Source organism: Pezoporus wallicus, unplaced genomic scaffold (genome assembly GCF_028554395.1).
Source record: "Pezoporus wallicus isolate ANWC-B61680 ecotype Strahan unplaced genomic scaffold, APGP_CSIRO_Pwel_v1 scaffold_3294, whole genome shotgun sequence".
Taxonomy (NCBI): Eukaryota; Metazoa; Chordata; class Aves; order Psittaciformes; family Psittacidae; genus Pezoporus; species Pezoporus wallicus.
This window is the reverse complement of record NW_026635478.1, coordinates 1,497,902-1,521,367: the sequence shown is the minus strand read 5'-3', so window position 1 is coordinate 1,521,367 and position 23,466 is coordinate 1,497,902. Positions and strand designations below refer to the sequence as shown.

Genomic DNA, 23,466 nt, shown 5'->3' with positions numbered 1-23,466 from the left:
TGGATGACCACTAGATGAGAGCTCTTCATATTACCTTATAGATGCTGGAGAAGAAAGTGCAGAACTTGTTTAATGGAATACAGCCATCAGGATATGCTGAGGAATTCCAAAAGCTCTGACGAATGTGGAAGAAAATGGGAGCTCTTGGCCAGGGCTACTGATTCTAGCACTATGGATGTCATTGGGAAAATACTTTTTGAAATTACATCCATGTTCTTTATACCAGCACTGTACTTAACAGAATGGTTACTGAAACTCTCATCTGCGGTATCTGCCTGGCTAATTTAATGTAGATTTACAGTTATCCTTACGGATTATTTTACACAAAAGTACAAAAGGATGAGTAAAGAAAACTGCAGGTTTGCATTGCATAAGAGCCTTTTTCTTCTGCAAAAGCAGTTTCACTCAGAAAACCTGTTTGTTAACGTAGTCATTAAAATGCTAGTTATTTTGTTGGTAGAGTCAATGTCTGTGTCTCAATTCACATCCATTCATCAGCACATATTATCATTACAACTGTTATTTCTAAAGCCCTAGTCCTGTCCCCAAGCTGTGAAGATTTGGGGTTTTAACTTTGGAAATTGTTGTTCATTGCTCAGAGTTGGTCCAGACAACAGCTGTTGCATTCATGAAGGACTAAGTGTAACTAGAGAAAGCTCCCCTTCAACAAGTAAGGCAGGTTACCGCTGCTGAAAGACCTAATCCGGTGGGTTCAGGCAATCCTTGAACAAACATATGCACCCAGGATGTCCCTGTGTCCTGTTTATCTAAGGATAGTAGAGTTTGTAGAAGAGCCTGTATTTATAAACCTGTCCTTCTGTTGAAAAAAATCACCCTAAAGCATTCCCGAGCTTAGTGACTATAATTCTGGCTAATTTTTATTAGATTACATCAATTAAGAAACCAGGCTTTGTCTGTCCTTTCAGATTGTTTCTACCATATTTTTAAATTGTTCATAAATCTCATGTGCTGCTGTAATTAACCACTCTAAAAGAAAGAAACAAAAAAATTAAGGCAAATTTGCTGTGCTCCAGAGATCTGTTTAAGCTCTTCAGGTTGAGGCTCATATCTGTGTTGGTGTAGGTTTTTGTGTAATTTCACCCTGAGCCTTGAGTCCCACTGTAATTAAGTTATTAAATTAAATTAAATAATTGTAATGTCACTCTGTAGCACACAGTTTTCCTTAAACGTACATAGATGTTTATAATTATGTGTAATTATCAAGAACAAAGTTGAAAGCAGTTGGAAATAATTGTTGTTTTATTTAATATTTTAATTATGAATCTATTTAATGAATGTATACATTGTCTCACCCTCTCTAAACACTTTGTATTTCTTTCTAGATGACAGGCGCTGCAGTAAAGAGGCTTCAGATTTGTGTCTGCCTTTATGACAACCAACACAATGGATCCTGTGGGAGAATCACTCGTAACCATTCTTCTCTCTTATTTTCTACTAATTCTAGCTTGAATAACCACCTGCCAGGCTACAGGGGGATTTCCAGGGGATTTTGGAAAGTGGGTATATAGAAACTAATTACAGAAGTAGGAATGATGGCCTAATTCACGTAGGATTCTTGGTTGCCCTTCACAACATACTATTTAAATGCCTTGCAAATGTTGCATCGCTATTGACGAATATTCCTTTAGCAGGTTTGGCTTTTCTCTTTCACACTTTCCTGTAGCTGGACAAACATGGGCTTCAGAGCCAACAACTTCATTATTGCAAAAAATCCCGGGGGATCCATACTGCTCACAAAGTGTTCAGGTCCTCAGTTTTATCTCATCTCACAGCCAGCTCCACTGGCAAGAAAAGTGCTGTCTGCAGTACTGTAAAGTGCTACCTCCAGGGTGTAGCACTGACTGTAAGCCCAGGGAAACTCGACTGCGCATTGTTCCCTGACAAGCATTATTTCTTCCTGGGGTTTTTGCTGAGCTATCTGGAGTAAAATTGTGAGCTTTAGAAAAATTTTTAGATGGAAGACATCAACAGAACTGTGTTTGATGTTGAGAAACCTCTTGTTCAAAGTTGGATCAGATGAGTCAGTAAAAAAATTGCATGTCATCATCAGAAGGTTCGAAACCTCATGCCACACTTTCTGGAACAAAGAAATTCTGCAAGTTTTAACCTCAACTATTTTCTGTTAGAAGCAGGAGAAGGGTGTTTCTTCACACCATGAAACAAGTATCCTGTGCAGATGGTATGACCTTGGCAAGAAAGCGGGAGCCTCTTCCATCCTCCCAGGGACTTCTGTCTTCCTCCAGGACCATGTTGCAGTCCCTTGTGACAGGCTGTGAATGAGAATTACTGCTGGGCTGCAATTAGAAATCTTCCCTCAGTCTTAAGGGAATGATGTTTTGGAGACCTCAAGGATTTCTTCCTCTCCCCTACCCACCCCCGGAAGGCTGTGGTGTTTGATCAGGAAGGAGTGTTTGGGGGAAATTACTGCTTTTGCACTCCTCTTCCTCTGGCACATTTTTGCTTTCCGGAATGTTTTGCTTTCCCTGTATGTTGTGGAAGAAAGCACATGACCCAACATGTTTGAAGTAAAAGCATCACTTGTGTGTACAATTTCATTAGGTTTGCATTCTTAATGAAAGATTTATAAGGAATTACCTTCTGTGTGCAGTGTAATTGCCGATGATTTTTTGTCATTTAAGGAATGCTGTGTTGCTGCGTGTTGAAGGAGCCTGTAGCACCTAAATGAGCAACCCATGAAAACAGGGAAAGAGGATTCCAAGAACCTTTGCATAACCGTGAGGACTAAGTTAACTGGAAAGATTAACTACTTCAGAGGTCACTGTGCTTCTCTGAAATCCGTCAATCAGTTTTACTGCAATTTCTTTTCCAAGCTAATTAATTAAAGGTCTGAGCTAGAACTTTAATTACATTTTATTGGTCTCTCTTTTTTTTTGCCCTGTCTCCCATCTGTCTACTTTATTCTAACCTAATCTCTAAATATAACTTAACTAAGGTGTTTCTACTGTGAAATATCACTGTAGCATCTGAACGTAATTAAACGACTTTTACTGTTCTCAAGTGCTTTTGGTCAAATGGAGCGCAGCTCACTGCCACTTCTATTCAGCCCACACTAATTCTCACTTTTTTGAATGATGAATGATCTTATTTTCAACATGTGACTTTATAGCTTTTATATTTCCCAGTATGACACAAACTTTAGGACACATTTCTACTTAACAATTTTCAGTTAAGTGTAAATGACAATATTCCTTTCTCTTCTGATTACCCTGTATTTGATTATGATGTTCCAATGATTGTATTATCATGTTTGTAGTTACAAATTAATTATGCATGTTCTTGATGTGTGTTTTCTAATAAAATCATATTATATTATGCATATATTATATCTATATTATGTTTTCTTAAAGCCCCCCCTATTCTCACCCTCCATAGCCTTGATTATAAACCTCATATAAAAGGCACTTTTGAAAATCAAGTAAATCTTAAAAATATCTTTACATTTTAAAAGTCAAAACTAACCCATTAACCAATGACTGGTGCAGACCAGAAAGTACATGTGTTATGTGTTTCTCATGGGAAATTACTTCTGTCAGCATAATTGTAGCTGCCTTCTGCTTGCTAGAAAATCCTTTTTCTAAGTCACATTTCACATTACACAAAAAGTTGAAAAATGAATGTGTCATAACGCCTTTGCCTTACATGTGCACGTACACTCATTTTTCTTGGTGAATGGTAGCAGAGAGAGACTTCAGAAAACAATTCAAAGCATGTAAGTTAGGACCCTGGTGTGAGTGATCCAGAGGTGCCCACTTCTCTCTACTGACTACGCAGGGATCCTGGCAAGGCTCCTCAGCTAACTCAACTGCCCAGATTATGTGCTTAATGTTAAAGACACAGATATCCCTCAGATCTATATTCTGCCTTCAGTACAGCTGAAATGGGGAATCAGTTTTCAACCGTCTATGAAAGGGGTTTATTCAGGTTTTTTTTCACTGTACATTTAAACTACAAGTATGAAAAGCTTTCAGGAGATACATCTAAGTCATTTAAAAGTGACAACGTTTGATCCCTCTAAAAAAATCAAGTAACATAGGCTTGCAATGCAAACTTGATCTTGTTACTCCAAAAATTCCCATTTCATACATCTTTCATATAGTGGTTTGCTTTATCAGGATCAGGAATGGTGTCCTGCCTGTGCCTTAAATATACGTGTTGAAAAGCTGATACCTATTTGCCCACCTGATACCTTTTTATCACATACTAGTGACAGTTACAGTTCTAAGAAGACTGCTGATGTGCAGCCAAAACTACAGTAATATGTATATTGCGTTGGCTGTTGTTCACTCTTGACTGGGTGTTATCAAGAGATGCCATATTTACATTGAAAGCTTTTTTTTGTACAAACTGTAGGCTCCTTCACAACCAGAATTAGGCTCTGGTTATGGATAACCAGACTTAGCAAAAGACTATGAAAACAAGCCTAAGTCCATACTTGCTAAACAAGTTCTTAAAAGTTAGCAATGTGCTCTTACGTTGTGCTTAATACAAAATAAATTCAGCAACCACAAACCTATAGAAATAGCTAACATGGCTGTATCGCACCACTGACATCATGCAGTGAGGCATGGCTGCTCCATGTGTGAGGAGAAGTTTTGGCCTATCACCCTCACATCCACAGTTCAGCTGCACGCAACACGAGATTTAAGTACATTCCTAAGCTTTGCTGAAGCAAGATCTTACACCCTTATGTAAAGGTGTTGAGGTTATGACAAGTTTCTTTCGACTTCAGTGGATTTCAATCAGGGATTTATTGTGGAACTGGTTTTCAGGGAGTCTTTGGTTAAATAGCAAGTTCCATCAAAGACCTACACAGATTGCAGTATCAACTTGTTAGTCTGATACTTGCTCATTCTGTTAAAAGGAGGATGCTACGCCAAATAGATTATTTCTTACATTGCTCCATATAATATAGCTTGCATAATTCATGTTAAAAATGGCTTTGAGATACTATTGCTAGAGAAGTTGCAAAACTACGTACACATAATAATGTGTAGCGAACTATGCTGTAACATAAGTGTCTTTAAACTTTTTAAAAGGAAATGTTATAAGCTGATGGTAAATTTTTTGGATGTTATTTACGTTTGAACTTATCTCCGTTTTCCTGTAGAAACTTCCGTATCCTCTTCCTGTGTCCCTACAAAGTTTTGTACAATGCAGAACAAGAAATGCTACAGGGATTGTGCTCCACCTTTCTCCTTCCTGCTGGGATATCCTTTCTGTAGAGAAATGAAAAGCATGTAATATTCAATTTAAAATATTATTCTTTATCTCAGTAATTTTCTGTTATCTACAACACATCAAGCTGGCTACATTGGTTGCAGGAGTACACCATTTTTACATTTTTATGATATACAAGTTTCTCAGCCAAAGGTAGCTAAAATCTACCATAAAGTTTCTTGTTTTCCAGAGTCTTATCAAGGGTTCATGTCTAAGCCAAACAAGACAAGAGTGGGTTGGGTTTTTCTCTTCATTGTTTCGACTGAATTAACAGGAAAAGGGGAGTGCTTTACCTGTCTGACACTAGAGCAATATTCATTAGCTCCCACTTTTCACTTGTCTGTCTGTCCAGACTCTGTCTGCATCCTTGTGGGAATTGTAAGGGAATTTCTTAACTCCCAGTAATAAATAAGGAAATCGGTAAGGGCCTTTGATCTGAGTTCAGCTTTAATTCATTCTAAAAGCCAATACTTACAATAAAATAAAGGAACAGGTCTTTAAAAGCTTAGTTAATGTTAATGGACCATTCTCCTGAGAAGTCAGTGTGAGCTTTTACCATTGTACTTAACTCTGTATGTTGGAAGCCTACACACATCTAAATACAAACGTATATATGTATGTTTCTCATTCAGAACATTTAACAGTTCTTCCTCAGCAATAGCAATAAGGCATGATGGTGGTCAAAATGGAAGAGCATTATTCTGTAGTCTGGTAGACAGGGAGGTCAGAAAACAAACTGATTATTCATTTCAAATGAGGTCTCTGTATGTCAAATAATAAGTTATCCACAGGGATGTGAAATTGAAATAATGCAAAAATGCAGAGACGTAAAAATATGCACGTTTCAGACAATTTGTTGAAATACCTACCAAATAATACAAAGTAGATGATTTAAAATATACATTTACAGAACAAAACTCCTCCCTCTGTGAGAGTGAGATCTGCTGAGTTAAAAGTTTCTTAGAGTTGTCAGCCTTTTATTTTCCCCTCACCTTTTCTGACAAGGTATGTATTTTATTGGCTTGTATATCTTTCTTCTTGTGCTAAATATAACAGACAAACAGAATAAGGGGAAATGTTCTGACTTGTAGGAAATAAATAATATAAAGAACAAAATAAGGATGTAGCCAGCAAAATTCATTATTTAAAATTTGTGCCTTTGCTGATTACTAAACTTATTAAGAATTATATGTCAATTTAACTTTCATTTTATCATACCTATTTATATTGTAATGTTCTTGCCTGACTTTAATTCTATAAAAATTATTTCTTTAATAATAAGTAACTTAGCACAAGGCTAACACAAGACAAAGAATGGTCCCTAAGAAAATCCCCTGTGTTTAAAGCTGCTACAATGATGCTGAAAATTGAGATGAGAGTGCACTTTTTTAGGCAAATTCCAAGATCACAGTTAGCAGTGGTAAATACACTTTTGCATGTAATAAACATTTATGATTGTGTTAGAGAATTTTGCTTTTGTGGCAATGGATTTGACTCCAATTCCAGTTCTGACCAGGCTCTCTCATGTCTAAATTAACAGAACTGTAGTCAAACCATTGGTGTTCCTCTGAACTTTTACTGGGTTAATTATGGACAATTTCAGACACTTGTTGATGTTTCAGAAATAAATATTGGCTTCCCAATTTCAAAGAGGCAGAAAAATCTTTAGCCCATTTTTTACAGAAATGAGTCTTGTCATCCCACACTATGTGAGCGGAGGTGAGAGAACCTATATCTGTGCGACTGTAGACGTACTTACACACTTTGATGTGTTTGTGTGGTGTCTGCCAGTTCTCCCTGATAGCAGGTAACCCAGCTTTCCCATTTCAGCCAAATTGACAGAAATACTCTCAAAAGTCCAACCAACATTATTGTAGGTTCTATGAAAATTCTGGGAAAATCAGCTCTTGGAATGTTAGTGCTACATCAGGAGGAAGGGTAATTGAGCTCCACAAGCCATGGACACAAGTGAGTCCACATGATGATAAATGCCTTAATTATGCGATTAGAGTCAACTGGAGTTTGCTTTTATCAGGCACCAAAAAACATAGCCAAAATATGTAAAACCATTATGAAGCCAGACTTTATTATCTCTTCCTTTCTGGAACAAATTGTTTTCCACAGCTCCACAGAGATATAAACTCTTCTCTTCTTGTCCAACACACACAGGATGCTACTAGGAAAGATTGGACTGTCTTGCAGGTCAGTGTTACACCAGTTACAGATAATAGTCTTCAACTTGCTTCTGTGTGATTATATCTTTCTTCTTTGGTCCTGGTTCTCTTGATAATCTTGGTTTATCTATCAGAGCCTCATGAAACCACATTTCAGAAGGTATAGATAACTGTGTTCTGATCTCTGAATTAACCTCAAAAGCAGTGCAAACTTTTAAAATATCTTCCCCCATAGCTTACAGGAGTCTCCTTGAGAGCATCATTGTAAAATTGAGTGTGCTAGTGATCTTAACAAGAACAACATTTATTAAAACCAAGGTGAAAACTCAATGAAAACAAAAGAAATGTATACTTTAGCCTAATTTATCAGTTACATTTCTGATCAGCTATATTAGATTAGACAGTCTTAGCTGAGTTTTATAGAGGAAAAAAATATAAACAAGTATCTTGGTGAAGAGCTTGCTTCAGTCTCTAGAGGGTTCTCTCATTGCATGGCCAGACAGTTTTGAACCAGTGGCTTTCTGAACTAGTTTCCCCAATTACATGTATGCATAAGGCTGTAAACTCTCCTTTAGGACTGTAAACTTTCCTCTAGGAGAAGCAGAAACCTTTATGTACCCAAACCAGCATTAGTTAAAATAGAGATACGAGACATGAAGGTGGTTGGTTTCGTTTAATGCTTACATTAGTGCATTTTTCATAGAATCATAGAATGGTTTGGTTGGAAGAGACATTAAAGATCATCTAGTTCCAACCTTCCTGCCAGTGAACAGGGGATGCTCTAGTGGAAGACTTTTTACTGAAGGTAAAGAACAACTTCTTAAATGTTTAGCAACTCTTTCAGAGCCTTCATTTTCAGATGTCTTTGTTCACTTAAACCTCATTGCAAGCAACTCCAAACAATTATTTCTTCATCCCAGAAAAACTGTTCCATAATTTGATTAAAAAAAAAAAAAATCTATATGAGTGTTTCTGTGAGGATTTGATTGATGTAAAAGCACGGCTTTGCGTAATTCTGAAAACAGTGAAGCCAGATCATGGCTTGTGTCTCATGTGGGAGGTACCAAGCTGGGCATTTACCATGGTGCTGAAAGGGTTTCCTTTCTCTTCCCTGTACTTCCCCAATTATCATGGTCTGCAAGACTTCCATGCACTCAAGAGCCACATCACTAAAACATGGCAGTAAGCTGTATTTAGAACAGGGCTGCATCTGCCTTTCCAGGTTCCACAGTCCCCGCTTCCATTTCTCTCCCACATGCAAAAACGTTCCTTTGGGGACTAATGCTTTCCTCAGTTGAGCAGAACAGCTGTCAAGGGAGTTTGTGAAGAAACAAAAATGAATCACAGGCTAAAGATTAATTTAATAATCTAGAAACAGATGCCCTCGAGGATGTGTGGTATAGTAGAAGAAACAGCAACTTTTATGATGCCTGTCTTTCTCCCAGCATGAATCACCTCTGACTTGCCTCACTGCGGCTTTGCCAGCTTCTTTTAAGGTAGGTCTGCCAGCTTAGAGACCTCTAGGCAAACAGGAAATCTGGAATTGTAGCATTTCAGTCCTTTTTAAGAAGTTGTTCTGCTCAAAAAACAGCTTAATTTCCATGGAGCTCTATCAAAACAAAGTTTGTGCCTTTTTCCCAAGATGCATGTTGTTTCATCACTTTTCTTTAAAGTTCTGCGTAACTGTTGTGTAGGGTGAAAGAGGGAACTGAGACGTTATGGGTGCCATGGCAAGGGTGACGGGAAGTGAAGTGATGAGCCAGTTATTGATAATGGTTCTTTGCTTCAGGAATGGAGAACTTACTTAACTGTTCCAAGATCTTTGCTGAACTAGGAGAATATTTTATATCTTTAAGAGAACATTATCTTTCAGTGATCTGCAAATTACTGAATTGTCACCTTTCTCAGGTCCGGAGAAAAAGGGGGGTCATTTGCCTGGAAAATATGTTTTTGTACTTACATGAGGAAGGAGTGGAAACTCAGGTGTCAAAGTTCAGGCTTCTGGCATTACCTGCTAAACTTTTCAATTAAATTGCTTAGAAAGGGTAGGGCAATCTCTGCTGGTAAGATATCAATCATCCTGTCACTGTAACAGGTATATGCTATTTGAGTGACTTCAAGCAAGACTCACACTGTCTGGAGATGACAAAGAGTCAGCTGTTTGTGACCTAAGAATGGGATTCTTCCAGAGTATAGAAGAGAAAATATCAAAGATGGAAAGGATGCAAAAATAATTTAAGTCTGTTATTTCTGGTTTTTTTTGTATGCAGCATGAACAAGTTCTACACTGAAGAGCTGTAGAGCAAAGAGCACATTCATTCAAGAGAAAGGGAGGAGAGGAGAGGAGCGCAGAGGAGAGGAGAGGAGAGGAGAGGAGAGGAGAGGAGAGGATTTGAACTGTGTTCTGCTATATCTAACAGCTTACACCATATACACATTAATATCCCAAATCAGCAGTTATACCCTCAAATGTAGCTGTTTGTGAGCTTATACACCCAACAGAAATTGTGTGTTCTCTAACATTAATGCTTATGCACAGGGTTGTTCTGTACTTATTGTGTTGCTGTATGAGAATACAGTACACTACTGGGTCCAACATTAGAGGATGCAGAGAATTATTGGTCTGTTAGGTAGGACCTGGAAAAGCTTAGAAATGGCTGCTTTGACCTGTCATCATTGCCTAAGAAGCTTCAGAAAGACCCTGTACTGATGCGCCAAATTCATTGAAGAATTAGAATCCGTACCTGTGTGTGTAACATTTTACATGTCTTAAAATTCTGAAGAAGAAAAATGGGTAACAACCAAACCCCTGGTTGTAGTCAGATACATACTTGGTATTTTTTGAGGGAGCCTGTATTTTGAACATCAAAGTTCACTGAGAATAAAGATTAATTTGCTAGTGGGAATAAGAACTGTAGCTGTGTGTGCTAAGTGTTCAACAGATAAGGATGAAGCTTCTAACCCCACTTTTTTTCTGTGTGGGTTTTCAGGTGTGGCTTTTATTTTGTTATTCCTTAAAATAGTGAGAAAAAAAACAGTTTATGTTATACTTGTTAAATTGATTGACTTACAGATCTCATTGGGATGAATCTTATGTTTAGCAGATCAGTTGTACAATTTTCTAAACCTTTCAGCTTGGAAACAACCCACACACTGTGGTAGGGTGTATGTGATGTTAATATCTGGAAACTTCAAAGTAGCCTTATTCTCTGATTCATAAAAAAGAAACAAACAACCTTTTAAGCAGCATGATGATCAGCTGCAGATAATACTACAGCCTCGTTAGGGCCAGAATTCAGCAAGCGAATTCTTGATGAAGATAAAAGGTCATCTTTCGAAGTCACCTCTAGTTTTTTTTTCACATATGATGCAGAGATTTCCTTTGGCTAGTTAGGATTATTTTGTTTGCTCTCTTCAAGTCATGTCAGTGAAAAATGGCTTCTGCAAATCCTTGCTCACTTTGTTCTTTTTATTGATTTTTTCATGCCTATGATGCTGTATTTTCACCTTATTTTTCACTTTTTAAGATATGTTGTTTTCATATTTTGAGCACATATCAATAAATCTGGCTTCCTTTGCCAAAAAAAAAAAAAAAAAAGTTTTACAGGTCTGGATTTTATTTTATATTCACGTTTTGATTTCCTTCACATCTGTTTCTTTTTTGCAAGTATTCTGAGGGAATACTGCACTTTGCTTGCCTTCTTTTTTTTTTAATGAAAGCACTCAAATTCTGTTCCTGTTTAATTCAAATTCATGTTCAGCTATCTGAAAAATAAAATCCATTTTCAGCTCATTCTTGTTTCAAAATAAATAAGACTATGGTTTTAGGAGGCAGACAGGAAGTTATGCCCTTTTGACCCAAGGAGCTAAGAGGAAGGTTGGGAGGAAGATGATAAAGAAAAAGCAAAGGAGGGCATGATTTGCATGTACTGGTCATAGATCTTTAAAGTTTTAAATTATCCCAGTAGGAGGTATTTGGGGAGCAATCCCAAGCAGAATGTGGAAGCATGTTCTAGTCCACCGCGCTGTTCTGACTTTTTCTCCTTGTTCCCTGGAACCACAGTTTGGATATAGCTATTTCAGCACATTTCATAAAAGGTGAGGGTTCTGTGATCCTTTCAACAGGTTCTGGTTGGAATTAGTGTTTCTATGCACTAAATGCTCCTGAACAATTATGTCAGTCTAGGAAGTGCACATTAGCATGGAAGTAGAAGCCTCAGATACACAGATACTTAAGATCATGATTCCTTTCTGGACCTTCTTCTTCACTCTTAATCATTTCATCATTTTCTTCCTTTTATATATATTTCTCTATCTTGCAGCTCTCTCTCTTTTTCCTTTGTGTTTATTCTTTTTACGCCTCCCAGCCCTCTTGGTAACCTTCCAATGCCTGTTGTAAAGGAAAGGGACAAAGCTTATCTTTTGCCATTCTGCAGATGAAAATCCAGAGGGTTCATGCAAAGAGGTACAAAAAGATAGAAGGAAGGAGGGCTGTTGCTATGGGAGTCTTCTCTGCTTCCACTCTTCTGAAAAGGCTTATCCTTGGAGAGCCCTGCAGGATTCTGGGGACTCGGGAGAGGGAAGGGCTCTGAAACTCTTGCCTGAAATAGAAATCAGGTAACTTAATCCTCCTTTTATCCCACAGGAACCTGAGGATGAATGGGTGTGCACAGCAAGTGTGACAGCAAGGCAAGAAATTAGAAATAGTCCTGTGGAGTAGGAGGTTAACAGAGAAGAATGGACAGGGGTATCAGGGTTGCTTTACACATCTCCTTGGTGTGTGGAACGATAAGGAAAGGCAAGGAATGGCTCTGAGCCTCGCTTGCATTGGCCAGAAGGTACAGCTAGACAGTAAGGTAAGTTACTCCCACCACTGAGCGGACAAGGACCTGGGGAGGAAGTCTCACTGCCAGCTGTCCCAGTGCTCCTTCTGGCCTGGGGCAGCTGAGTGCAGAGGCAGAAGTGCCCAGCTAGTAAAGCAAAGCAACAAATTGCATATAGGCCTTTCTCATAAACTCAGGTTTTCAAAGTAAGGTTTTCAAAGTCTATGTCATGACATCTTATGCCTTGCCATAGATTTTTCTTAGTGAGTCAAGCACCTGGTGCAAATAATTATCTGCTGCAGTGAGTTAAACTTGTCTTTAATTAAAACTTTCTCCAAGCATCTCAGACATTTGAATTTGTTACCCTTATATTTATTAAATCAAACTTTCATACATCTTTCATACATGGATTGAAGTGTTATTGGAGCTTCAATTTTCAGGCACTTACTCCAGGCAAACATGAGCTTAATAAATGTCTGAAGATTGTGATGAAATTGTGGCAGAGAAGAATTTAATCCAGTCTCTTCAGAATACGGAAATATATAGGCAGCTATAATAACCTTACTTCATACTTGCGTGGGTAGACGCATACAAGCTTCTCATGTGACTTCATTCTTGTTGACCATATTTGACAGCTTTTACATATAATTGCCCACTTAATATCTTCCCAATACATTTGACAATGAATAAAATGTAAAGCTGCTGATAAGGTGAATTGTATGTTTCCACTTAAATCTTCATTCACCATTAGGTTCTTTGGTTTCTTTAGAAATGTCCCAGTATTTTGCCTACTGTGTTTGCAGCATACCTGTGCTTAATGCTCTTTTGTTTCCTTTGTCTAGCACAAGATGCTGTTATTCCACAAAGTCCCAGGGAAAGTAAAAAAAAAGGGAGAAAAAAAAGTTAATTTAGGGAGTCAATCTGCTCGGTGTTTTGTCCCAGCATCCTGTCCTCCTGATGCTTTTTACATGACCTTTTGCACTGCGCAGAATTCATTACTATTGTAGAAAACACAGGTTTGTTTCTCACAGAATTTCAAGAAACCCATGCCCTGTTTTGAAGTAGATAGGATTCACAAAATGGCAAAACCATGCCTTCTCCTAAAGCCTCTTCATTCAGTAGCAAGTTAGCTAATTAGACCCTCTAAACAAAAATACCCTAGGAATAACACTGAGCAGAAGGAGAAAATAACATGATTGCTATTTTATGTACCACTTCACTGCCGAACAGCACAGGAACCCTAACCAGGTCAAGACTGCATTGTGTCTGTCAGGTGCTGTACACAATAAATAGCAGTTCCTGCTTCAGGAAACATGAAATTTGTGCATATATTTATAGCTAGGTTTGTGGCCCCATGGTAACTCATTTTGTGCTTACCTCTACAAACGCTAGTGTAGCACCCAGAAATGTTTGTTGCAGGACACAAACACCTGTGGTTTTCCCCGGGCTGAATCGCTGTATAGTTTCACTTCCACAGAAGAGTAATAGCACCTTAGTGTAAATGGAGTGGAGTAAGGCCCTAAACACTGAGTTCTGTAACTGAGAGACACTTTATATGTATATATGTTTACTGAAAGGCCTTTCAAAGAGGCATAATTATGCAGGCATCTCTGTGTACTTTGCCTGGGTCAATGCTAATATTAGAAAACACTTATTCTGTGTGTCAGATGTATTGCTGTAGTGTGCAGCCCCTGGCCTGCCTGTCCGTAATAAATCAATCTACAGAAGAACTAGACTAACCTGTATCTGTCTCAGCTGCTCTAATTGCAGACCACAAACACTGATAGAACCTAAAATGTTTGCTCTGTCTAGACTGAGTGGAGAAATGGAGGTGCACATTGCATTTGGTCTTTGGGGAGTACCTTCTGCTCCTTTTAAGGAGGCCAAGTCTACACACAACACCAGAAATTTTAGTGTACAAAAGCAACAAATGTTAATAAACGATTCCTTAAAAATCATTTAGATTAAAAATCATTTAGATTAATATGAAATAATCAGGTTTGAGGGTGTACTTTCAGTCTGGAAGAGCATTTAGCGTCACTGGGAAATGCTGGGTCAACTGTCCACCCACGAGTGGGACACTGCCACCTTCTTTGTCCCATCCTAGAGGGGTATGGTCCTCTGCTCACTGAAAGGAGCCAAGAAGGCACAAAGGCTGTCATTGGAGGCACACCATGCCATCCTGTCTCCAGCATCCCTCCTGCAATCCCGGCTGCTTCAAGGGCAGGCAGAGCTGCCCTGGCTATCCAGGTGACAGGAGTGAATCTGTGACCTGAACCAGTAGCCAGTGATCATGTTGCTGCTGCGAGGTCTCTTCCTGCAGACAGGCAGCTGTGAGAAGGGATGTGAGGCCACATCTCCAGAGGACAGGGGGAAGGAGGAGAGGCCCTGCAGGCTGCGGTGTGAGTGGGGCTCCTGTGTGTTTCCCTCCACCAGGAAGCTGGGCACCCTATTTTACTGGAATTACATTGAAAATGGCAGCCAAGGACAAGCACTGGGGTATTGCCCCATGGCACTCAGAGCTTTGGGTGGCAGGAATGGGCATGCTGGGCTGTGAATCAGCCTCACTCTCCTCAGCGAGCCTACGGCCACAGTTTGAGGGGGGCAGTCACCATCTTGAACCACAGTGCAGGCCTCTGGGCTGGGACGTGTTTTGTGTCCATGCTTGTACTGTCTACTGTTGGCTGGGGTGTCTGTCCCAGCACCTCAGCTCTTCTTTGTGGAAATTGTGCTTTTCATTGAAAGGAAAAAGTCACTTTCTAGATCCCAATGTGACTAAAAGGCTCAGGAGCCAGCAAGCATATGAGAACAACTCAAATTACAGTTGATTTGGCAGGGGGAAGTGGGTTTCCCTCAGACATCTCCAGCCCAAAGAAGGCTAATGCATGATTCCTCCAAGGTGGGGTGGGCCACGCTGTGGCTGCATAGCATGGGGTAAAAGGGCTTTCACCTTGTCTTCACCAGGGACTGTAGTGCTAAGACAAAGGGTAATGGATTCAAACATAAACAGGGGAAGTTTAGATTAGATATAAGGCAGAAATTCTTTACTGTGAGGGCAGTGAGGCACTGGAATGGGTTGCCCAAAGAAGTGGTAAATGCTCCATCTCTGACGGTGTTCAAGGCCAGGCTGCACAGAGCCTTGGGTGACATGGTTTAGTGTGAGGTGTCCCTGCCCATGGCAGGGGGGATGGAACTTGATGATCTTAAGGTCCTTTCCAACCCTAACTATTCTATGATTCTGTGATTCCCTGAGCTGAAATGCAGCTGCCACCCCCTTTGCACTGCAGCAGAGAGGCAGTGGACAGAGATGCAGGTGGTAAAAAGATGCAGAGGCTGCTCATGGGTTTGCCTGGCATCCATCTTGGACACACGCTGTGGGCATGGAGACACTCCTCTGGCCAACTGTCCCTTTCCCTGTGATTTCCACCTGGAGGTCCCCGAGGGCTTTTCTAAGAGTCCTCAGTGGTTGTTTCAGGGTAGTACCAGCAACTGTGGGAAAGCACCCCAGTGGGAGAGCTCCATCCAAATCAGCACCCCTGATCCAGCCTCCTCACAGCCCCAGTGGTCCTGCCTGTGCTGGCCACCAGCACCAGCCACGGTGCCGCCAGCAGCCATGGGGGCCCCTTACACCGCAGCTGAGCTGGAAGCTAAAGGCAGGAATTCCTGACTTGGCTGACCTGAGTCCAAACAACTGAGATTAAGAATGAAAAAAAAAAAAAAAAAAAAGGAAATAAATAAAAAAGCAGTTAACTCTTTTCAACTGAGTTAATAATTGATGCGTTTTCCAGTCTTGACTCTTGTCTGGCTGGGAGCAGGAAGCAATGCTCCTGAAAAATCTTTGAGGCAGTGTTTTCACATGTTGCCTTGGCCCGTGAGGGTCACAGAAAGCCTACCACCTGGGAAACCCAGGGCTGCTCAGCTTGTAAAAACACAAGCACCAGCACCGCCGTGTCCATCCTCAGAGGACAGGATTGACAGGCATCAATCTGGAGAAGGCTTTAAAGGGTTACTGGGCTGCAAGAGGGAAGGGTGGGGAGCGGAAGGCGCGGGGGGAACCGAGGTTCTCTTACAATCGTCAGATCAAGTCACAGGGTGGAGGAGGATTTTCCAGATCCTTTGACCTTAGGGCTGGGGAGTGAAAGGAAGAGGAAGCACATTTGCACAGATCCTCTGTCCGAGCTTCCTCAGGGAGGGGCTGGGGCCTCCTGGCCTTTTGCTGCATGCAGGGCCATGCGCACACATACACACAGCTAAATAAACATGGGAACGAAGTTCAAAGTAGACCCACAGCAGAAAACCTAATCTACAGGAACCTGCTATTAACACTTGTGTTCACCACCCCCCACCCCCCCCCATATCTTAAACATTAAGTGTTTAACCAGCCATAAAAGAAAATATTTGCTGGGTACCAGGAATACCTTGCAGTCCTATAGCACTTTCTAAGATTTTTTCAATCACATTATGAGCCATTAAGCCTGATTATGCCTTTGGGTAGGCACTTCAGAAGACTCAGAGAAGTAGGGAAACTGAGGCATAAGCCATAAATTAGTTGGTGGGGGGCATTTGGGACTCCTGTGGTAGAGGTAGGCAGGGAGCAAAGACCCCGTAGATGCCCATCACTTACTTTGCTCCTGACCCAAACAAAGCCCATTGAAAGCACCAGGAGTTTTTTATTGACCTTAAATAGGCTCTGGCTTAACCTCCTCTGCTACAAAGACGTCATCATTTGTATTTTATAGGATATCTGTCCTGCAGAACAGGTGTTTGAATCCTCAGTATTTTGAGACAGTAAGATATATTAGAAATAGGCATGAGAGAATCTCTCTCATTTCCCCATTTTACTTTTTCCTCATGAAGTGATTGTCAAAAGTAGCAATTTAAAGGTTCATTAACAATACAATCAAACCAAATAGCTCCTGGTTTTCTCTTTGTCCTCTTGGGTTTTGGGGTTTATTGTTTTTTTTTCCTCCTTATTTTGTTTTCAAGCTACAGGAAACATTCATATGGGCCATTTTAGATTAGACACAGCATTCAGTGACCCTCCCTACAGTAGATTTTAAAGAACAATTAGGACATTATAACTATGAAGAGGCACTCAGACCTGCAAAATTGCTCAGTAGTTTATGTTTCCTAATCCTGAATAATTCACCTCCTGCAGAACATTAAAATAATAACCTAGCATGCAAGAAATTCATGTCCTTACAGTAGCAGAGCAACTGCCCCGACAAAGTGTCAAATTCAACAAGCTTTTTTTTCTGTTCCACATTATAATTGTGTGTGTGAGTGTCTGTAGCGGTGTAGCCTCTTGGCAGGTGAGCCAGCTGACGGTAACGGAAACTTTTCCTGAGTCACCAAGTTAATTTGGTGAGGGTAGCAGTCATGTTAGCATCCATTAGCTCTGTGACTGGATCTTCATCTCAAATGGGAAAGCAGTTCTGTCCCCCTAACTGTTGGTCTGACCACTTCTCAGCAGCATTGTTGGTTTGTCTGACTTTTTGTAACACATCTAGGTCATTCTGCTGTGTTTTCTATTCACCTGCACTCCTATATCTCTTCTTTTTATCGATCTTATGATGCTGATACACAGAAATTATACAACTCTCCAAGTGACTGTATATTTTGGTTTTTGACACAAGGTGGTGTTTACTCAACATTCTGTTCATCACAGAACAGAAGAGCCCCTTTAAATAGTGATTTACAAACCTTTCAATCTGACATTTTCATATCAGAGAACCCTTGGTTCTGATAAATGAGCCAATTCATCTGAACATTGGTATGCTCCGTCTTTTTAGTATTTCTTTTCTTTCAGTCATCAGCTTTGGTTTAGTCTGCATATTTCTTCCTCTTGCTTCTGAGTACTTTACTCCCATGAAAGAGGTAATGATATTTATTGGCTGTTACCTTCTGGAGGTCTAAATTTTATTCCAGCAAGATAACAAAGATAGCCATAGGCCATTTCTGATTAGATTTTATCTCTTTCCATTGGAAAAAAATAAAATAGAATCACAATTTGCACAGATAAAAGGACTTAGACAGAATGAGAGCATTAAATACCCTTTCGTTCAGAAAAGTTTACAGTTGCCTGTGAAACGGCTTTGCCATCAAGAGGTCTGTCAGTAGCAAAACAGAGGCTCCAGCACATCTTGCCCATTGCTGGATTTCTATCAGCCAGATCATGGTGCAGAGTCAAGTGCACTTGTCATGCTGGTGAATGACCTCTTCCAGGTCACCTCTATCCAGCCCCATCCTGCAGAATGTAACAGCCTGCAAGCTGGACTTCTGGACACGGTGTCAGAGCATCTTTAGTATCAGCAATTCATCCAGTAGCTGCAATTTGCTGGTGGCGTACCTGTACTTGTACAATGGGAAAAAGCTCCCTTCAGTACAATAATTTTGCTTGCTTGTTTTTTGCTTGCTGACTGGGGCAGCACAGTCACATCACACTGATGCTTGTCTCAGCACCAGTCACCAACAAAAGTAAAGTCCAATTCCAGGTCTTAAGATAGGAAGGTGCTCCCTGAGAGAGGTCACTCCTTTCTGTCCGTGACAGCACCTTACTTTAACATTTGCACTCTCTTGGAGTAGCAATGTTATTACCAATAAGAGGAAACAGAACTAGATTAATCCATGCCCCTTACTCACAGAAGAGATGGGAACAACTGCAGGTTTTGTGAGTGGAAACCAAAGGCAAATCTCATTTCTGCAAGTCAGCGTTTCTTTAGTAGCATTTTAGGCACATACCAGGGAGCCTGAAGCAGTAATATCTCATTACGTGTTCTGAAGCTTAGTCCTGCTGCTGAGGAGAGGAAGAGAACAGACAGTCTTTCTTTCTGAGACTGCTGTTCCTCCTGCCTTATGCTAAGGAGGCAGCTGGACCTGATGTCACAAGCTCTTCCATCAGCAACCTTAACGATGATGCTGGTAACTCCTTCCTCTCCCCTCTCTGGAGCCACCTGGAATGGGATTCCCACAGGAGGACTTTGTGATGTGAACAACCCACTGTGAAAACTGAAAACCAGCACAAAGGAGCTTGCTGTTTCCTCCCCAAGGTCAGGAAGAAAAGCTTCCAGCTTCTCAGCTGCATGTGTTTGCTGTGCCTTGTATGGACATAGTAGTCATATTTGTCTTGTCTTGAGGTTCCCAAGAGAGGCCAAAACTAAGCTACAACAGAATTTTACATTTCAGCAAGGATATACTGTGGTCTTTCAAGGAAAAATAAAAACAGTGCTGCTGTTCACAGCTTGAGCCACCGCTGGAGCAACACGGCAATGTCGTTTTCATACCGGCCAGACTGTCTGTACTTCCTAACTGGACCAGTGCTCTCACATGAAATCAGACAGCTTTTGTTCTCTGTGAAGCTTGCCCAACTCTCCCATCTTTCCACCTGCAACAAGCACTTCAACAGCTTTGGTCATGCTTCCTCTGTGTGAGGTCCTCTACTCTGTGCCATTTTATGAGACTTTTAATGCTATGCAGGCAGAAATTTGAGTCAAAATCCCAGATCGCATTTTAGAAATACTTTGCAACTCCAGAGCGTACTGCCTACTGCCAGTTGAGCATTCTGAGTTACAAAAAGCAGTGGACATTGTTTAGAGGGCTTATATTTCTTAGCAATTTGTAAGCTATTATGGTGTTGAGTTAATTTTTGAAGCGTTTTCTTTTTTCCTCCTGATTTCCATATGACCAGTCTTACAAGGCTTAAGAGGCAATCTGCTAACAGTGAGGTCAAAATCTAGAAATATGGTCAAATCTTCTATTAGTCCCAACTCTGAGACAGTGGTGTACAATGAGCTATAGCTATCAAACATCTGAAAATCTGAGATAAGCAAGAAAAAGCCTTAAAAATTGTTTGGGCATAATTTCTGAAGCAGAAAAGGGAAGTGTTTGGTGAAATGCATCTGTATGAATCTTCAGGAAAATATTGTGAGCCTGACTTCACTAAAATTTTCATATTCAAAATTCCACTCCTGGATTAGAGCACCTAGTTAGCTGTTAACTAACTAGGAGGATTAGGTTGAAGGCATTCAAACCTGCTTCTGGGGAAGCAGCAGCATGTGGCATCCATGGCTGTGGGTAGTCTAGAGGTGTGCCAGCAGGAGTGCAGAGTTGGGATGCAGGCCAGCACGCACCACTGCTGGAGCACAGCACAGAGAGGGCTTGCACCTAGGCAGGAGAAGGCAGCAATGACCCCACACTGGAAGCAGGCTGCCAGGCTGCCTTCCTCCCTCCCCATCTGCTGGGAAGGTGGATATGATTAAGCCAATTGTCCTGCCCAGTAAAACAACTGGAACAGCAATTGCAGAGTGAAGGTGAGCCTGAGAGGGGTCAGTGGCAATGCTTGGATGTGATGGATTTGTTTAGCTTGTCACAGAAATGGACACTAATGTTAAAATTTCAAATGTCCTGGTCTATGCAAGTGTTATGGTTTTTAGCTTGTGATTTCCTTTAAAAAAATATTTCTCTCTTTTATCCTTTTATTGTTTTGTTGGGCTTTTTTTCAAACAGTTAAGGACACTTGGATACTGACACTGGAGAATGAACTATTCTATGGCAGGAGCCAATAATGAGTAAATTGATTCATTTTTCTTTCAGAGAGTAGGGAGCAGAGGGTAGGGAGACAGGGGAGGAAGTGCTAAATGTTCAATTAACCAAATGAACTAACAGGCTAACCTTTGGGGAATGCTTTATATGATATATTACCATGCAATTAAATGGTAGTATGGTATTATAGTACTATCAAATTCCATTTAATTTCCTATAAACTCTCAGGATGAAAATGCAGGTGAAAGTTGGTTCTATTGATCTCTCTTGCTCTGACCTGCTGAACAGTTCTCAAGTGGACAAGTGACTGTTTTCCTCAGGTTAGTTACATGAGTGTCATCTGGACTCACACACTGTAAGGTAATGATTTGCTCATGTAAATGGCTTCACTGAGGCAACTTCATGTTTGCCTGTCTCCCTCCTGGAGCATTCTTGAGATATCATATTAGTGAATGTAAAATAAGGATAGTTTGCAATGTTTTTTTTTCATATGCTAAATTTTTGTTGTTGTTTTCTTACAGTATTGCCAAAATCCACGAGGACGACTAATATTATTTTTCAGAGTGCATAAGTGAGTCACTTTTTAAAATGGTTAGAAAAACACTTCAGAAGATTGAAATGCTATGTTTGTGTGTGTGAAATTAGTACTGCAGGTTTAAACAGCATTGTTTTGTCTTCTTGTATGAGTCTTCAACCACTAACTCTCTTCATCTAAGGACCACATCTTACAGTCACATTCAAAAGTAACTACTCACTTAAAGCATAAACAATCAATAGGATTGTGTGAATGAAGGAAGTTAAACTAACATAGGAATGCATTGCAAAGTAAGAATGTAGCTAAACATATTCTTAAATACTCAAGGCTTCAATGAAAATCTCAGTTGTTGGTCAGTTACTACTGCACTGAAGTACCATTGTATCATATTCCTCACATTATGGTGAACTTGACTAGGTTTCATGCTAGTCTCAAATTTTGTCATTCTCCAAGTTTGAAGTTCTCCTTCAGTTCCCTCAGCATCTGTAGCGTACATGGTACAACACCACTATCAGTCTTGAGAGGAACGTAACCTGGAGAAAGGAAGGAGCCTAGAGGGTCAGGACTGAGCTGAGCAGAAGAGCTATGGCAAAGATTACCCAGGATATGTTGAGACCATGTTAGCTCCTACTTACTGATGTTAATTTGTCATTTTCATGAATGTCATGACCAAATAAATTTACAAAAACATAAGCCAGATTGCCAGGGCAGAGGAACACTGACCACAGGGCTCCTTTAACATCCTGTGTATTATTGGCCCAGAGCCACTGCCAGCTGCAATGTTTTTCTGCTAGAGAGATGAAATTGCTGCTCCTGAATGCGCACAAATATTTTAAACAACTGACACAATATAAAGCAATGGATATAAGGACATAAGAAATAAAACAGCTTTTTGGTGAGAGAGCAACAGCCTCGTAAATCCCATCTAACTTTTTATAGAGCCTTAGTCCTAACACTGACCTCTTACATTTGTGTATAGATTTGATAGCAGTCACAACAGTTTTCAGTCTTGGTTTTCCTCTAACCCATCTGTTACTAACACAGCACATACTTAACATGACTGTTTCACTTCACCAGAGACCTGCCAAATAAAAATTCTCTTTTATTTACATGAGTAATAACTACTAATAATTTGTATTTACAGCACATTACACCTTTGCTTGAAAACTGAAAGCACTTCATAAATATGAGGAGTTTTTTGATACTTCTGAGAAGCAGTGCATCATTTTCCCTATTCAAAACTACAGAAGCTGTTACAGATGAAATGTCACATTCAGTGTTCTGGTTGAAAGAGAAAGACAGAGCCTTGAGGAGACTGTGAGCCCCTTGAGTGCTTTTGCCACAGAATCACCCAGCAGTAAATGGGAAAACTGCATGCACCATAAAAAGGGCAGTCACACTGAAGGTAGTCAGTAACAGTATCTATGAAATACTAAACAATTTTAGAGTCAAAGAATGTTTATGAAACCTGTTTATTTGAAGTATTTCCCATGGGGAATTTTGCATCAGATTCAAACTGCTAAATAGAGGGGGAGAGTGCTAAATAGAGGGGAAGGGTCAAAGCTACACTGACTAGCAAATATGGGAAATAACACAGCTATGGTTCAACCCGAGGGGTGCTGGTAACTGGAGACTTCAGTCCTCAGCATACCTCAACATACTCCTGCTGACTTGATGCTCCTCACAGTGGAAAAGATCTTGCACAAAAGGACTTTATGGCACTGAAGTGTTCAGTAGGCTCCCTTTCCTGTACTGCGAGGGTGGAGGGAGCTGGGCTGATAGGAAGCCAGCTCTGTACCATCTCAGAGCCTTGTGACGGGAACTACAGCAACATGTTGCCTAGTAATGATCTTTCTAGGGACTCAAAATGCTTTATAAATTTTTAATGCTCCAAATTCATTTTCTGATATAGGTCTGTGATTTCAGGCTGTGAAATAGTAGCTGGTGCATGTTCCAGTTATTAAGGTCCTACTACAATTTTTTTGTTTAACTTTCAGTATTATCTCAGTTTTTTAACAAGAGCCACGGCAACAGTTTTATCAGTCTCAGCTCACTATTCTGGGGTGGGCACAAAATGGGGTGATTTGGGTCTCATGCAAATCAGTTTTAGAGTGGTTTGAGCTCCCTGTGGAGC

General features: G+C 40.3%; 1 long non-coding RNA gene across 1 annotated transcript; it reads right to left on the bottom strand.

Annotated features, from left to right (window-relative positions):
* Window positions 1-4,926: 4,926 nt before the first annotated feature.
* Window positions 4,927-16,259, bottom strand: LOC130607726 (uncharacterized). Its single transcript, XR_008974318.1, has 2 exons — window positions 16,153-16,259; window positions 4,927-5,258 (listed from the first exon to the last, which is right to left on the bottom strand). It is a non-coding gene; the product is annotated as an uncharacterized LOC130607726 (long non-coding RNA).
* Between the last annotated feature and the right edge of the window lie 7,207 nt (window positions 16,260-23,466).